Raw genomic sequence first — 19,293 nt, 5'->3', positions numbered from 1 at the left:
TATATGCAAGAGAGGTGGGATCTCAGTGCAAGTTTAACTATTTATTAATTCATTTCTTTTCTTTTTTAATAAGTGGGGATTTCTTTTTAATGTATTCCCTATTCCTCTTCTTACTTCTTCCTAATGAACACCATATTCTTTGGAAGCTTGAATTTCAAGTCAATAGGCCCCCTTTGGTGGGTTTGTTCCTTATGAATAAGTTTCATCTTCTGAATAAAATAATAATAATAATAATAATAATAATAATAATAATAATAATAATAATAATAATAATAATAAGGGAAAGTCACTCGTTCATTATAACGTTCAACATAACAGGTAATTTAAGGATGGCTCTCTCAACTGTAAGTATTCACAACCACAGTTCCGGAGGTTCTTTATTCCTGCCGTAGGACTGTGGGAGTCTCCCTGGGGAACTTATTCAATTGGATCTTAGCAGCAGCAGGAGAAAGATTGAGCCAGCCTTACGCTGGCACGGGCTCCTGCTTTTCAGCAGCCCGTAACTGTTAATTTAACAACTGTACCTGTGAGACTGGATCCTCTAATGTTCACGCGACAATGCAGTGCATGAATACCCTAAAGCAATTCTCCTCGTATTTTATATTTATTTGTTAGTATTTCCTTCCTAAAAACTGATCACTTCTTTCTGCATCTCTTATTGCCTTCTGTTACTTCTTTTAAATGAACATCTTCTTTGGCAGCACGAATTTCCAGCCAATGGCCCCTGTGTGGAATTCATTTCTTGATATAGTGTGGTTCGGATCCCACAATAAACAGTAAGGTCCCGTTGCCAAGAAACCAATTGGTTCCTAGCCACGTAAATAAAAATCTAATCGTTCGGGCCTACCCTAGGAGAGCTGTTACTCAGCTCATTGGTCTTGTTAAACTAAGAGCTACTACACTTTCCATAAGAATAGGGTTCATCTGATTAATAATATTAATAATAAATATATATAATCACAGTTTAAGTATAACTGAAGAGTCACGTGGCTTATCGCGAACCAAGGCCTGGCGAGGACTTTGTAAAATACTATCAATTAAAGAATATTTTTCTTAAAGGACAAACAACCAAACAAAATGAAATATACAATACTAATACAGAGCACTATTCACCAACTCCAGCTCAAATAACATCACAATCCCTGATTTTGTGAGGAATAAATCAATCCCCACGATAACAATGATTTTACCAGAATACACAATATATAAATATCGAAAAATAAATACCCACACAGTTCCATTGTCCCCTTTCTATCAAATGATACATAAATTTTCCTGGAAATATTAGGAAAACTGATTCACTTTGGAGACCTTACTTTGTTCTTGGAGATTTTTCTGAGCTGTACAAACTAAAAAAACACAGACCAAGAGAGAGAGAGAGAGAGAGAGAGAGAGAGAGAGAGAGAGAGAGAGAGAGAGAGAGAGAGCGCACCAGATACCCGATTCATCGGGGAAGCAACGCAAGTCGGTTTTTAAAATAAACGTAAAACGACGTAATAGATATATATATATATATGTATATATATATATATATTATATATATATTATATATATATATATAAATATATATTATAATATATATATCTATATATATATATATATATATATATATACAAACACTAACAACAAATTTCGCCAATTTCACAACAATACCTCCCTTCCCCCTCTATGAGGACGATTCGTCTACTTTCCACACGAATAAAACCGATGGTGTCCAATGCCTTCGTAACGGAGTTGTATCGCCTTTAACCCTTTTAAATATTTTATCAAGAATCATACGCGACACCAACACTAGCTTGCCTGTGACTGTCAAGCCTACGTCCAGTATAGAAGAACATTCCACCTTCACGCTACAGCGTACCATCAACATCACATCTAACGCTAATCACACCACACCAGCACAAGAATACAAATTCACGCATCATTCAAAATTATTCTTATCCAGAAGATGAATCCTATTCATATGGAATTCAAGCTTACAAAGAATATGGTGTTCATTCGAAAGAAGTAACAAAAGGTAAAAAAATGGGGAATACGGAAAGACGAGATCAGTTACTAGAAAAACACATTAATTAACAATTGAATAAATAAATAAAAATGTGAGTAAAATACAATTAAAATAAAAGTTGACCTGTATTAGGATAGTCATGTGTTGCATCTTCGCTTGAACTTCAGAAGTTCCAATTGCACCACAGTCCAGTAGTGTGAGGAATAAAGGACCACTGGAACCGAGAAGTTCCACAGCGAGGCACTTTTACTACACACTAGGAAGTTCCAGAACAAGAGCAGATGGCAGAGGCTAAATATAGCAATATTACTTTATTTGTTTGTATGGTGTCTTTACGTTGCATGGAACCAGTGGTTATTCAGCAACGGAACCAACGGCTTGACGTGACTTCCGAACCACGTCGAGAGTGAACTTCTATCACCAGAAATACACATCTCTCACACCTTAATGGAATGCCCGAGAATCGAACTCGCGACCATCGAGGGTGCAGGCCAAGACCATACCGATCACGCCACTGAGGCGCTGGAGAAATATTACTTTGCTGAAAACCGTCAGGCAGAATATGTCCAGGTGACAGTTGAAACATCCTACAGATTTGAAAAAAAATAATGCTTACTGCACCCATGACGAGAACTTTGAATTCCTGGATAATCCTGTCATTTACAAATAAGGAGCAATCACCGAAAACTCAGGAGAATACAGGCGATTGTTATTCTGAAAGCGACAAAAGCCGTCCAACCCTACTGATTTCACTAAGGTGCACACCCTCCATATGCAGCAACGTTCGAAGGAGCCCGTCTATTCATTTCTAGATCCTGATGGCATTCCCAAAAGTGCTGCGGAACAAGAAGCATGGGATTATCCTCTTAATCAAATCAATGACGTGCGAAACAAATAATACAGCGAATAACCACGATATGAAGACATTTATCCAATTCTCTGGAGACTCGAACCACATGCTTTGACTAAGACCACTTACTGCAACAAATGCACCATCTACGTACATGACGATGATGAACTATCTCATTCTGAGGCTGACATAGAAGATGGTGACTGTAAATATTAGGAAAGCGAAATACCTACAACGCTACCCTGTGGATCACCGTAGACGAAATGGCTACGCTTACTGCAATCAGGGTAGGTAATTATCACTGACTTGGAATTCGGGCTTCCAAAGAATATGGCGTTTATTTGAAAGAAGTTACAGATAATATGAAGTACGCGTTTTCTAACACCTTCATCAGAAAATCTTGTGAATATAAATCTGCACACGTATCCATACCAATTGAGTATTTATACCATATCAAGTGTAATAATTATTTTTTTTCTTTGACTACATTCCAACGCTCTCTTGATATTTTTTCTGCATTCCGACCGTTTTCCCTTAGTAACTTCGAAAGGTTAAACGCCCCCCAACCCCACCATTAAAATATCCATAAGCATTACCTACATCCAAACTCGCTCCCCTAACTACAGCAAATGGCAAGAGGGGCAGGGGTACGTACATAAACCCTCTTCATTGTCGGGGGAGGAGGAGGAGGAGGAGGAGGAGATGGGAAAGGGAGGAAGAGAGGGGGAGGAGGAAGTCGAGAAGACAGATACATATCATCAGCTGAACTTCAGGCCACTGTAAACTTCCTAACTAATGTCTTTCTCCCACTGCCCCCCATCTCTCCGCTCCCCTGCCAATCATAAAACTTCTACCCTCCTGTACGGGTGACGTACATCACGACGGACTTTGAGGTAAAGTTAAGATTCTCGTGTCATAAAATAAAAAAAAAGTTTACGTTCACTCTACATTACGATAACGCAGAAGACAAAATAATAATAATAATATAATAACAATAATAATATAATAATAATAATGAAGAAGAAATCCACAGTGGTGTAGATGTAAATATATATTTTAAAATATACAAACAAAAGAGTTTTCCAATACTTGCTTGATTCACCACTGCGGATTTCTTCACCATTTTAGTGGCTCATGTTATTAGGCAAGTTTTATGCATAATAATAATAATAATAATAATAATAATAATAATAATAATAATAATAATAATAAAATCAGAGTGGATCTTGTTTGCTCTTCCCCGGGTGACAGTAGAGGAGACATGACACAGCCACCCCATCCCCAAAAAAAACGGTTTGTCCCGTCCCAAGTAGAGAGAGATAGGAGGGGAACGGGAATGATAGGGGAAACATTCACCCACCCATTGCAAACCTGTTTGTCCACCCAAGGTAGGGGGGGGGTAGGTGGGGGACCGGGAGGGTAGGGGAGACAGCAGCGCTGGGTTCCAGCACTCGTAGCAAACGCCAGCAAGCTCGCAATAATAATAATAATAAGAATAAGAATAACTATACATATGCATTCATGTGTATGCTAGTACCAGGGAAAAATAAATTAAAAAATGCGAGCCAAAGCATATGATACCCTGAGCAAGGTTGAAGCCAGAGGCCCAAAATTGCAGTTGCAAATCTTATGGGCACTTTCACTGCAATAACAGTGAGACAAGACAATGGGGGGAATTAAGAGGAGGAGGTTTTATTACATCGCTTAGTAACCTCCATATTTTGGGACACCTGAATAAGATCTTAGCTTAAGACAGTTTTGAGAAGTGAGCTGCGGATCCTAATGCCGTTCAGTGCGTACTGTAGGTAAATCCTCACCTTAATATTTTACAGGATGTTTACAACGCCTTCCAGTTTTTTATCTTTTTATTTTTTATTATTATTAACCTTTTATTACTTTTCGACCACTGTCTTTGAAACAATTACGGGAGGGATGAAATTTGTGAATTGCTTGGTCCCACTACTTACAACTCCTAGAATAAAGAAATGGAATATAAAATTTACGCCAAAGGTCAAGTATTGGAACCTATGGGGTCATTTAGCGCTGAAGAAGAGGAAATTAGGAGTAAAATGTTTGAAAAGTGTAACAGGAAGAAATAAAACTTCGCATTTTACACTATGGGTCAATTGTAAGGAGAGGGTGGCAAGTAAGATAGAAGAAAGGGAATATGAACGGAGGTACCATAAGAGATGAAAGGGGTTGCAGCTGGGGGCCGAAGGGACGCTGCAAGGAACCTCATATACGCCCACAAGCCACAGATGATACTTCTTGAGATTTCTTTGGCTCTAAATAACCCCTACTTATGGGATGATTTGAGTCAGGTCTCTCCCCCAAAAACTATTTTAAACTCTTGCCCATCTTGGTTCTTAAGTTAAAAGGATACAGACGTCATGTGCATCACGGTCCCCGGAAAGACTAACTATATATATATATATATATATATATATATATATATATATATATATATATATATATATATATATATATATATATGACTTGACACCAAGTCTACTACCGTGATCATTATTATTGGAATGGCGGTATTAAAGGGATGTTGTGATTATTAATGATGAGAAGCTGAACCTACCGTGAGAGAGAGAGAGAGAGAGAGGGTAAATTTAAGCATTACTATGAGCATCAAAATAAATGCAAAATAGTCTAGTGTCAGCTGAGAGAGAGAGAGAGAGAGAGAGAGAGAGAGAGAGAGAGAGAGAGAGAGAGAGAAACTCTATGCAACATTAAAAGCATCAAAATAAATGCAAGGAAGTCTAGCGACATCACAGAGAGAGAGAGAGAGAGAGAGAGAGAGACTTCCTACGGTTGCATCATAATGCAACAGGTACCTCGTTATTTCCACCGCACTAACTCCCATACGGATCCGCTATACCGTGAGGGGAAAATTTATGCAATATCATGAGTATCGAAATAAATGCGAAAAAAAAAGGTCTAGTGTCATCACTTTTGAGAGAGAGAGAGAGAGAGAGAGAGAGAGAGAGAGAGAGAGAGAGAGAGAGAGAGAGGCACTGCCCTACACTTAATGTAAATATAGAGGTGGTTGTTTGGTCGACCTAATGATGTAAGGCGACGTTAATCACCCTCTGGTCGATACAGGTGTAATTTAGTGCGCAAGGGAGCAAACTCCTTACCATACCATCACTCCCTTCTCTCTCTCTCTCTCTCTCTATCTCTCACGGGGCTTCCTTAACCTCCCTGCTGAGACCAGCGCCCGCCTCCCCATCTTCCCCCACCACCAAAAAAGAGAACCTGCCCCCCCCCCCCCCCCACCCCCCCCCCCCTCCACCCCGTTCTCTCTAGACTCCGCAGCAGCAGCAGCGACAAATTTTGCGTCGCAGTTGCTTAAGGGACTACGGGTCCAGATTCCCCTATCTCTCTCTCTCTCTCTCTCTCTCTCTCTCTCTCTCTCTCTCTCTCTAGTCAGGTATGAGTACATCCCATCTTTGAAAAAATGTATATCAATAATGACGTTATCCGCGGCGATCTGTGTGAAAACAACCCGGGGAGGTCAAAGCACTGGAGGTAAACTTTGTTGTTTCATTTCAACACAAATAATTTCAAGTTGGGTCCTCTTTCTAATGTATATAGAAACAGAGACATAAATCTGTGTGTATGTATGTATATGTGTCTTGTGAGATGCAAATAATGATAGTATACGTAAATGAAAGTAATGAGTAAAAAGCATGGATTTTGAGAAGCAAATGTTAGTATGATATGTAAATGAAAGTAATGAGTAAATGAAGTCTTGCGTGATGTAAATGGTAGTATATATTAATCACACCAAAATTAACAAATGGCATATCTTGTTAGATGTAAATGATAAGATGATATGTAAATGACAGTAATGTGTAAATGGCATGTCTTGCGAAATGCAAATGATGGTATGACATGTAAATGATATTAATGAGTAATAAGCATGGATTTTGAGATATGACTAACGCTAATAAGTAAATGGCATAGATTCTGACATGTAAATGACAGCAGTGAGTAAATGGGATGGATTTGAACATGTAAATGACAGTAATGAGAAATTGGCATGGATTCTGACACATAAAAGTCAGTACTGAGTAGAGAGTATTTTGACATATAAATGATAGTGTGACACATAGAGGGCAGTAATGAGTAAACTTAATGGTTTTTGGCGTGTAAAAGACAGCAATGAATAAATGGCATAGATCTTGACATATAAAATACATTTAATAAATGGCACAGATTTTGACATGTAAATGACGTTACTGAGGAACTCTCTCTCTCTCTCTCTCTCCTCTCTCTCTTCTCCTTTCTACATCTCGTCTCCCTCCTCTCTCCTCTCTCTCTCTCTGTTTTTCTCTCTACAAAAATTTGTTGCAATTGAAATTTCCTTGTGAAATTAAAACCTTCTCTTCTCTCCTCTCCTCTCGTCTCCTCTCAATCGTCTCTCTCTCTCTCTCTCTCTCTCTCTCTCTCAAAACGTTATTACATCATATTGTGAATTGAAAATTTCCTTTAAATATTCTCTCTCTCTCTCATACACAGATGCAAAATTCAGTCTCTCTCTCTCTCTCTCTCTCTCTCTCTCTCTCTCTCTCTCTCTCTCTCTCTCTCTCTCTGTTTTACGAGGCGTTTGTTCGAGGAGCATTCATGAGAGTAGTAACACCACCACTGCAATCAGCCCCCCCTCCCCCCCTCCCCTCCCTGCCCACGTAAAGAAGAATTCGTTGGTGAATAATAATTCAACAAAAATTCATTCAAATAATTATCACTTGAGAACCGAATGTCCCTTGGAAAACCTGGTCAATCCTATTAATAATTAACACCTATAAACAGTTTTCAATCCTATTAATAATTAACATCTATAAACAGAAATTATAAACGTAAAGCTGTAATAGACAATTTTATTTCATACCTATACGATGGCACTTACAAGAGAGAGAGAGAGAGAGAGAGAGAGAGAGAGAGAGAGAGAGAGAGAGAGAGAGAGAGAGAAGAGAGAGAGTTAGGATGTCTCAAAGACTTGTTAGTCCATCCGAGGTGACATCGTGTGCTCATCTCTAGGAGCAGGTTTTACTGTTCATTTAGTGTCCGAGAGAGTGAGAGGGAGTTTTTCTCCAAACCATACAATAGTAATCTTTGGAGAGAGAGAGAAGAGAGAGAGAGAGCGAGAGAGAGAGAGAGAGAGAGAGAGAGAGAGAGAGAGAGTTTCAATCTATTTTTAATCGTTCCTTTCTCCCGCAAGTTGAAAAAAAATTCCAATCAAGTACTCAAAGAGCTAAATACCCCCGTGCTACCGCTATGGGTGCCCGCAGGGTCATGAGAGAATGACCTTTAAAAGATCAAGTGAGAGTGACCTTTGAGAATGACCTTTATAAGATCAAGTGTTCGGAGGGGGAGGAGCGGGGGGATAAGGATGCTATTTTGAGAGGAAGAGAAACCAATCTCTCAAAAACCTGGTCTGGCGAATTCGCGTGTCCAAACTAAAGGGGAAGAAGCTACTATATCCCTGACAGCTATTAATATATCCCCGACAGCTACTAATATATCCCCGACAGCCACTATATCCCCGACAGCTACTACTATATCCCCGACTGCTACTACTATATCCCCGACTACTACTATATCCCGACAGCTACTACTATATTCCCGACTGCTACTATATCCCTGACAGCTATTACTATATCCCTGACAGCTATTACTATATCCCTGACAGCTATTACTATATCCCTGACAGCTACTATATACCCGACAGCTGCTAAATATACGACAGCTACTGTATATAAACCCCGACCTGCCTCAAGACCTAATTCCCAATCCTTTCCAATCTGCACGAGACCTCAAAATATATATATATATTTTTAATGGAAACTTATTTTGATTGGCATTCGATAAGGTGGACAATTTTGACTCCATTCTAAAATCTCGGTCAATGTGCAAATACATACCGATACATGAAAATAATTACCAATAGTGAGTTATTATTATTATTATTATTATTATTATTATTATTATTATTATTATTATTATTATTATTATTATATATTTCAGTAATTACTTTGCAGTCTCATTTCACGATAACTTACAAAATGCTAAAGGAAATATTTCCCATACGAGAACTTTATTAGTTCGACAAAGAGCATCTATGAAGAAGTTAAATAAAAAAATATAAATATACTAAACAATAAAACAAAGCATTACTAGAGGGATAATGCATTAGCCTAAAGACGCAGTTTTCATCGTTCCGGCAAAAGAACCTTCTTCGGAGCATTTTCCAGATGTTCCGCTATCTTCATTAATAAAAATATTAATAAAATAGAAAAGTGACTTCTTTCCCACAGCCGTTATCCCTACATTATGGGGTCGGTTACCTGATGCGCCTCCTCCTACTCCACTGCCTTCTACCAAAGGCATCGTCCTCCACCAAAACCTCTTCTCTCCATATCTTCCTTCACTTTATCTCGCCATCTAATTCTCTGTTTCCCTCTCGATCTCCATACCGTCTCGATCGCGACTCTCTTATCACCTCTGTTATCTTTACTATGACAGCTCTTTATTTCATCATTTTCCTATCTAAGCTAAAAGATGCAACGCACTATTACCCTACATTCTACCTGTATTTTAATAATTTACTTACATTTTTATCTATTTACTTATTTGTTGATTTATCTTTTTTTCTGTTTTAACAACTGATGTCCCCTTTTTATATTTCCTATGGCCTTCTGTTACTTCTTTCAAAGGGACACTTTATTCTTGAGAAACTTGAATTTCAAGTAAATGGCATCTTCTCAATAATAATAATAATAATAATAATAATAATAATAATAATAATAATAATAATAATAATGTGAGGCTGAATGAAGAGGATATATTGCCAGTAGTGACGTCACGAGTCACGTGATTCGCCCACTTCATTTTGGCAACCGTTTAAGGCGATTACGATCGTGGCCAGGTGTGCGTGTAATTGCTCTTGGTAATTTAGGGGAAGCATTTCGCTCTCATCTTTCAACTGACGTCTCCCATCTCAGGTACAGAAACTGAATTCTATCTTAGGCACAGTGTCTAAATTTCTACTACATTCCACGTTAAGCGCAGCGGCACATTCCGGTACTTTAACAGAGTACCGAACCTTCCCTGGAAATGCGGGATGCCATATCTTGAAAACGAACCATAGAATCTTCTTGAAAATAATCTCGTTATGTTTCCCACACCCAAATTACACAAAATTCAATATCAGGAACTGAACTGAGCTGAACTGAACCAATCTAACCTGACCTAGGGGCATGGCAAAACAACCGGGGCTGGCTCAATACTATACTCTTGTTTTTTTTCATCTGTTCATCCGCCTGTGGTGTTTTTGTATGGTAACACTGCGTCCCGGGCTTTAGATAGTTATGCTATGTGTAAGTTTTAGGTAAATAAAAGGATATCTGGGTGTACGTTTGCAACTGAAAAGTGTTTTAATAATTTACTGTATGCGAATTACACCGTTAATATTCGAAATAGGATATTATTACAATCGTTGAATGTGAGCTGAATGTAACTCTAAGGCCCCGGACGTAGTGTTAACATACAAAAACACCACAGGCGGATGGACAGATGGAAAAAAAAAACAATAGTACCATAGTAGATTCACACCAACTGTGCATTTGATATCTAGGCCAGTCCCTTACGACCCTCCTGATTGGCTGTTGATAAGCCAATCACAGGGCTGGAAACTCTCAGTTTCTCTCGAGAGAGTTCACATAGGCAGGATGTATATGCCACCTCTCCTCAGGGATACTTTTGAAAGACGTATTCTAAAGAGAGGTGGGACATACATCGGGAGGGACTGAGAGTTTCCAGCCATGTGACTGGCTTATCAACAGCCAATCAGGAGCGTCGTAAGGGACTAGCCTAGACATTAGATGCACGGGTGATGTAAATCTACTATAGTATACATCTCGTGAATTTGCTGCCCGGTCTGAAAGGTGTGCTACGCAAAGTACCAAAATGCAAATCATTGTCATTTGATTTCAGAACGTTTCGTCTGAATTACGAGGGATAGAGAGAGGGAAAGAGCGAGAGGAAAAAAAAGAGAGAAACGGTTGGGGAGGAGGAGGGGGAGGGCGGGGGAGGGAGGGGAGGGGAGTGGGAGTGGGAGGGGAGGGTTTACTTAAAGAGAATCATTCTTCTTTTCGAGTCGAACCTGATATTTGATGCCAAGAGAAGAATCCCGGATATTGGTCTATTCATCAGGCTCCTGTTGCTCTCCGATTATTTAGGTTAGTAAAGACCTCCCAAATGCATGTAGAGTTTTTTGCAATAGAATCAGTACACCGTTAGCATGCGCCTATCCCTAATGCAATATGAATGACAAGGAAACTGTGTATTATTTATTTCCATTCTATCTTCATGATTTATTTTTTCAAGCAAAAACATCAGATATGAAAAAATTTCGCGGTCTAATATTCATCCAGCAAACGCTGCGGAGGGCGAGGCAAATGTCAGGACAGTATTGAAAGGCCAAAGCAGTAAAGACGATGTACCAAATGAACTCTCACACAGCAGCTCACAGCAGCACAAGCAGCAGCTGTAACAGCACGCAAACAGCAGCAGCAAGCAGTAAAGCTGCAAGCAGCAGCAGCAGCAAGCAGCAGCAAGCAGGACCACCGAAAGACGGGGAGGGAAAAAATGAGAGAAACGCCGCCATAGGTCTAAGAACTTGCGGGAAAAGTTGAAGGGTTACGCAGATGATGATGATGATGATGACGTCTGCTTTGGGAGTCGTGTTGTGTGGAGGGGGAGGGTGGGAGAGGGGAGGAGGATATCTTTCGAGTCCTTGTGAGTGTGTACGTGTGTCAGTGACGTCACGCCGCCCGGTGTTGTAAAGATATACGGGTACAGTATAGCCTGCTTTGCATTCGAACGGATTTGCTCTCTATGGTGTGACTTTAGAGGGGTTACATTTGCTTTCGTTTTCGAAATCTGTTCGAGAAGCTTTGTTAAAGGAGATGGACTTCCCGACGTTTAGGTTTTTTTTTCATAGCCTAATTTGGGGGGGGGGGGTCTTGGAGTTCCACAGGGTATTTAGAGGTTCCACAGGGGTTTTAAGAGGTTTCACAGAGGGTTAAAAGGTTCCACGGGGGTTTTAAGTTCCATCGGATACTTACCCGTCGCTTTTCATAAAATTTAGGTCAAAGGCCAAGTGCTGGGACATATGAAGCCATTCAGCGATGAAAGGGAAATTGAGAGTAAAGAAGGTTTGAAAGTTGCAGCAGGAAGAGAACCTCGCAGTTGCACTATGAAACAGTTAAAGAGACCGTTGAGCACAGTAAGTTGGAAGAGAGATAATATGAATGGAGATACAGTTAAAAGAATGGAAGGGGTTACACCTTGGGTCTGAAGGGGTGCTGCATAAACCTTTAAGTAGCCTAATGCCTACAGTACATCACGTGAGGAGCACTAAAAAGAGTATATTTTAGTTTAACCGGAACACTGAGCTGATTAACAGCTCTCCTAGTGCTGGCCCAAAGGATTAGATTTTTATTTACGTGGCTAGAAACCAATTGGTTGCTTAGCAATGGGACCTACAGCTTATTGTGGGATTCGAACCCCATTATGTCGAAAAATGAATTTCTAATCACCAGAAACAAATTCCTCTGGTTCCGCACTGGCGGCAGCGGGGAGCGAACTCAAGCTGCCAGATTGATAGGCGAGTACTTGGCCCACTTGTCCAATGAGGAATTTGTGAGTACTAAAGGAACTAACCCCCTACGGAGCATATTGCACATGTATTCTTACCAAAAAAGCTAGCGACCAACCATATATAGGTCTAGAGCAAGCTTCAAAGCACCGCCAAATAATTCCGCAAACCCAGAGGATTAGGAGCAAATGTTTTCTTGACTAAAAATTCAATATACGATTTCCAGTATCAAATTGAATGTTGATTTATCGAAATATTAGAGAATTACATAGACATTCGCCTCATTAGCATACTGACCCTCCCTCCCAAAAGTCCTGGACCTGAACGCGAAAACTCTACCGGAAACCGGACTTTCACAACAAACGCAGACACATTCCAGCAGTAATCACGAACCATCCAGTTCCAAGAAAATGACGAATGCATTCGTCCCGAACTAAGCAAACTTCGTGTGCGTTAGCCATGAAATCGCGTGCTTTTAATTACTACTTCCTGTTAAAACGCGATCAATTCCGCCGTCTGCCGCTTCCACAGATGGCATATACTTGATATAACTACAATCTACTGAAGTTTTGCTGGAATGGAATGGAAATGGAATATAAAATTCAGGCCACCAAAGGCCAAGCGCTGGGAATTATGCGGTCGTTCAGTGCTGAACGGCAAACTGAGAATATAGGTTTACAAGGTGTGCCAGAAGGAAAACCTCGCAGTTACACGATAAAACAATTACCAAGAGGGGGGGAAGTATGACGGAAGAGAATACGAACGGACGTACAGTAAAAGGAATGGAAGGTGTTGCAGCTAGGGGCCGATAAGAAGCTTCCAAGAACCTTAGGTAATGCCTACAGTGCACCTCACTGATGGCACTACTCTGCTATAGAAATTGTGCTGTTGGTTTTTCCATTTATAGGTTATATTCTGCAGTGAAAGTTATTATCCATTTTGCTGTGTCGTTTTTAATGCTTAAAAATTTTGAACAGTAACATTAAAACTAATAAACTAATCTGGATAAGGCTCAATTACTCCATTTCTGTTGTAATGCAGAGACCAAAATAGAACTCTTTTTGAAACTAACATTGCAGTAATAACGATATATCTATGTTCTAAAGTTAACCTTTTAGAGGCTTAAATGGTCACTAATGAACAGCAGGGGAAAGGTGAAGGTCACTGCACTGTTAAACAATACGCTAGAGACAGACTTGACGCGCACATTTATCATTCCCTTGCTATCCACGCAGGACTCAGGGGAACTAGGCAGTGGCTGCTGATGACTCAGCAAGTAGATCTATGGAACAAACTAAAACCCTCATACCCATAGTAGATTCACATCAACTGTGCATTTGATGTCTAGGCCAGTCCATGACGACGTTCCTGAATGGCCGTTGTTAAGCCAATCAGAGGGCTGGGAACTCTCAGCCTCTCTCGAGAGTTCACATGGGTAGGATCTATGTTCCACCTCTCCTGAGGGATACACCTTTCACGAGAGGTGGAACATACATCCTGCCTATGTGAACTTTCGAGAGAGACTGAGAGTTTCCAGCCCTGCGATTGGCTTAACAACGGCCATTCAGGAACGTCGTAAGGGACTGGCCTAGACATCAAATGCACAGTTGATGCCAATCTACTATAGCTTACAAGGACTGAGGTGGCAAGACCAGTGGAAATCTATCAGTCATGAGCAAGAGAATCAACTTTGGGACGAGTGACAAACAAGGAGGTACCTGATTTGATCTTAAGGTCAGCAAAGGCATAATTAATGTATATGCAAGGTTAAAAAAGGTATAATGAATGTTTATTTAAGGTCGGCAAAGGTATAATGAATGTATATATAAGGTCAGCAAAGGAATAATGAATATTTATTTAAAGTCAGCAAAAGCATAATGAATGTATGTTCAAGGTCGGAAAAGGTACAATGAACGTATAATTAAGGTCAGGAAAGGCATAATGAATGTATAGCTGAGGTCTGCAAAGGCATAATGAATGTATATTCAAGCTCAGCAAAGTTATAATGAACATATAATCAAGGTCAGCATGGGTATAATGAATGTATATATAAGGTCAGCAAAGGTATAATGAATGTACATTGAGGGTCAGCAAAGGCAAAATGAACGTATATTTAAGGTCAGCAAAGAAATAATTAATGTATATTCAAGGTCAGCAAAGGCATAATGAACGAATATGCAAAGGCATAATGAATGTATATCCACAGTCAGCAAAGGCATAATGAATGTATATTCAGTTAGCAAAGGCATAATATATATTTAATGTCTCCGACGGCATAATGAATGTATATACCAGGTTAGCAAAGGCATAATGAATGTATATTCAAGGTCAGCAAAAGTATAATGAATGTACATTCAAGGTCAGCAAAGGCAAAATTAATATATTTAAGGTCAGCAAATATATAATGAATATATATTCAAGGTCAACAAAGGTACAATGAATGTATATTCAATGTCAGCAAATGTATATACTGAATGTCAACAAGGCAAAATGAATGTATATTCAAGGTCTGCAAAGTTAAAATGAATAAATATTCAAGGTCAGCAAATGTATAACGAATGTATATGTAAGGTCTGCAAAGGCATAATGAATATCTAATATTTAAGGTCAGCAAATGAACAATGAATGTATAAGAGAGAGAGAGAGAGAGAGAGAGAGAGAGAGAGAGAGAGAGAGAGAGAGAGAGAGAGAGAGTACTTACTTTCTCAAAGTTATGACCCTCTATCTCTCTCCTAAATCAACGTCAAGATGGAGCTCCTGAACAAACACCCCATTATGTCTATATCAACTGAATTTAATATAGTTGGGAATTAAGTTAAATGTGTGAGAGGACTGACAATCATGAAATGATATGTTCATTCGTATTATTAAGGTAATATCAGACTCTCGTATAATTTATTATTATTATTATTATCACAGGAGTCATTAACTTGAAATTAAGGTTTTCCAAAGAATATGGTGTTAGTTGAAAGTAACAGGAGGTAATGGGGAAAAATACAGAAAAGATAAAGATGTAAATAAATAGGAAATGAGAAATGAGAGCACTAATAGTATTCATGACTGGAAAATCTAAGAAACTATTTACAGGACTTAATATTCCCAGCTGCTCACATTCACCAGATCTACATAAAAGGTACCAAGACCAAGCTATGAATGCCTGATGTTTACAATGGACGACAACATTCAAACCAGATGAAATAAAAACAAGTCTAATCATTGCCATATACTGGCAATCCCCGAAGAGAGAGAGAGAGAAAAAAAACAAGTTTCAACAAAGCGTTGCTTAACTCTCACAAAGGAAAAGTGAACATACTCAACGTATGGGTGTATTCCACTCCTCCGCAAAAATCCATCCAAAAGTCACCATCATCATCATCATCGCTCTGTGCCCGTCTGCCGAGGCATCGAAGATGGAGATCATTTAAATATGAATAAGTTCGTGAGGACGGTAAGTCTCGGAGGATGCCGTCCAGGACCCACTACGAGACTTGGTGGGTCCTGATTGGGTCTAAACCAGGCAGCATCTCGCCCCAGATGACAAATGTAATTGGACGCAAGGTTTGCCGTAGGACGAAGAATAAGGGGGAGGGAGAGGGGGTGGGGGAGTGAAATGGGAGGAGACGGCGAAGGAAACGTGATGATACATATAATTAGCACAGATGACTTATAGACCAGGACTCTCTTTAACGTGCTTAATGCGCTGTGTACCGCGTCTCCATCGAATTACGAAAATGAGTCTCGGATTGGTGGTGGGTTCGATGCGGGAAGTTTCTTCGTCGTCTTCGCATTGCTTAGCTTGACCTCGTTCAGTCGTTAAAAGAGAGAGAGAGAGAGAGAGAGGAGAGAGAGAGAGAGAGAGAGAGAGAGAGAGAGAGTGGAAACGTCTGCGATATTTCATGTATTCTTCAGTTCCAGTGAACGTGTGAAATACACACACACACACACACACACACACACACACACACACACACATATATATATATATATATATATATATATATATATATATATATATATATATATATATAAATTGAATGGCCACAATGCATTCTTAACTTCTCGAATTCTTCGCGCTCATTTGGATACGCTTGTCACTACAAACTACAAAGCCTTTGGATCCAAGTGTAAGAAATTTGAAGTGGTTAATGATGTCCGGTAGCGGGAAATCTTGCTTGGATCCAAAGGTTTTGTAGTGACCAGAGCAAACGCACCCAAAAAAAGTGCGAAGAATTCGAGAAGTTACGAGAGTATTGTGGCTATTACAATTACATGGGTGTCTGGTAAAATGTGTCTGGTCTGTTCAAGATTCTCTAAGCCCTACTAGGTGTTCCAGAAAATGGGTGTTCGACTATAAAATCATATATATATATATATATATATATATATATATATATATATATATATATATATATATATATATATATATATATATATATATATATATATATATAGTATACACTTTTAAGGCAAATTTGTTCTCTTACGCAATTTCCATGTTAAAAGCAATTCCTTTAGTGGCATCAATAACCACAAGAAACTTATTGCTGCCACTAAAGCAATTGCTTTTAATGAATATCCCTAAATTTTCAACGGGAAACTTTGTATTGTTTAAACTGGAAGCAAGTTGCCCTCTTGCAAGGCGAGAAGCTCGGAGTACCTAGATCACTAGACTGTACTGTAATTGCCTTTTTTTTTAAGTGACAGGATTCTTATTATGGCAATAATTTTCAAAAATTTTGTTATTGAAACTTATTATGCAATGACCATTTTAACATGGATAAATAAATTCAAGTTGCCGCAAAGGTAAATCGGGTTAGCTTAACTTCTTGTTTACGAAACAGACGTGATCGTAGTTCCTGGTTTCTAGGGTCTAGAAAAACTAGGCAGTGCAGTAATAGTTTTCACTTCCCAATCGGGTTGGACCTTTAAAAGACTTAGTGTTTACTAAAGCCTGGTCATCCTTGATACTGGGGTTCTTTTCAAGTGTTAATTTGTTAAAGGAAATACATTCAATTTCAAGCGGATCTACTTCCAAAGGGTATTACTCCACCGGTAGTGACGTCATACATGTTGAGAAAATTGTAGTGACGTGAGATGTTTTCCTAAAGGAATATACAAAAATGCATTTTCGTAAAGGTGAGCTTTGCCAACCATTTTAAAATCTTAGCGATACTGATTTTATAAATTTTTGGTATGATATATATTATAATTAAAATAATTACTGACTTTACAAACCGTAGCCTAGGCCTATGGGCTACATAAACTACCTAGTGCTTGGGAATATACAGGGTAATCAAAAGGCTGTGTAGAAATATACAGTATGGAGTCTGGACATCCATTCAGTTGTCTCAATTGAGGTAAACAGCATTTGCAAGTTAATCCTGATTAAATATTGTAATATGTACATTACTATTAGCTTTAAGGATATGCCCCATTAATCATGTTCCCTTACATCAATCTATATCCATGTACTTGTCATGTAGCCCTGGGTTAATTTGAGGTGTTTTGCAGCCTGTACAGTGATATACTGGACCTACACATGACCTGCGCCACAGCGAATTGTTCAGTCAGCTGTTCGCCTGTGGAAATGACCCACAACTAACTGCCATGCAGGAGTAAAGGAGAATTTGGTTGATGGCTGGACATGTGCGAAATATGCCACAAGCTTTCAGCAGCAAGTTTAAATGATGAAAGTCCCAATTTTTACGCTATCTCTATACGAGTTATAGATTTCAATATGAGTGGAAGGGGACTGGCAGTGTTTCCATCATTCTCCAGCAGAGTTCATATTTGAGCCACTTCTCCAAAATCACTGGATTCTAAGAACTCCCACTCAACTCCGATTATAACGAAAAATCTCTCCTTGGGAGAGAGGTCACTTATACCTAACATGAAGTGGTTATAGTCAATGAACTTAACCTTCTGAATCTTTTAGGGGACAATGATAGGGTCCAACCCCATCTGAAGTAGTTGGAGGATCAACAGTGGCTACACTATCAAAAATCAATAACTAAGCCAGTCACAGAAGTGTCTGATAAGCATTTGCAGACAGACTAACTTGAAATTGCATAAACTGAGATTTAAACCAGTTTCTTAAGGACCATACTTCTGTGTCGTTCTAGTCTCTCTTTTTACAGGCTGCTGAAGCAGCAGTTATCACAGAGACAAGTACCAAAGCTAAGGGTCACTGTCCATATTTAAATCACCAGATCAATAATTTCAACCAACAAATAGGTGAAAGGAATGATAACTATTTAGATTCTCTCAACATTTCATTTGCAAATACAAGAGAGCAGCCAATAAATTACCAACAATTCATAACTGACAACTGTATGGTATTTCCCCCAGACTTTGTACAAAGTATATCTTAGTTTTACCAGTCCACTGAGCTCATAACAGATCTCCTAGGGCTGGCCCAAAGGATTAGATATTTTTACGTGGCTAGGAACCAATTGGTGGCCTAGCAACGGGACCTACAATTTACTGTGGAATCCGAACCCCATTATACCATGAAATTAATTTCTATCACCAGAAATAAATTCTCTGATTCCGCATTGGCAGAGCCGAGAATTGAACTTCGGACCACAGCATTGGTAAGCAAGCGCGAAAACCAGTCGTCCAATGAGGAACTCAGACTACAAAATTCCATCACTTTTTATTTCCTTTTACAAATTTTTCATACTCTTAACCAGTGGCTAAAGAGAACCATGGTGCCTGCGATCAAAAGGTACCATTTTACTGTGAACTCAAATTATTTCAAAATGC

The sequence above is a fragment of the Macrobrachium nipponense genome, chromosome 5 (genome assembly GCF_015104395.2).
Source record: "Macrobrachium nipponense isolate FS-2020 chromosome 5, ASM1510439v2, whole genome shotgun sequence".
In the NCBI taxonomy this organism is placed as follows: domain Eukaryota; kingdom Metazoa; phylum Arthropoda; class Malacostraca; order Decapoda; family Palaemonidae; genus Macrobrachium; species Macrobrachium nipponense.
The sequence above is the reverse complement of the archived record's forward strand: the minus strand, read 5'-3'. Positions refer to the sequence as shown.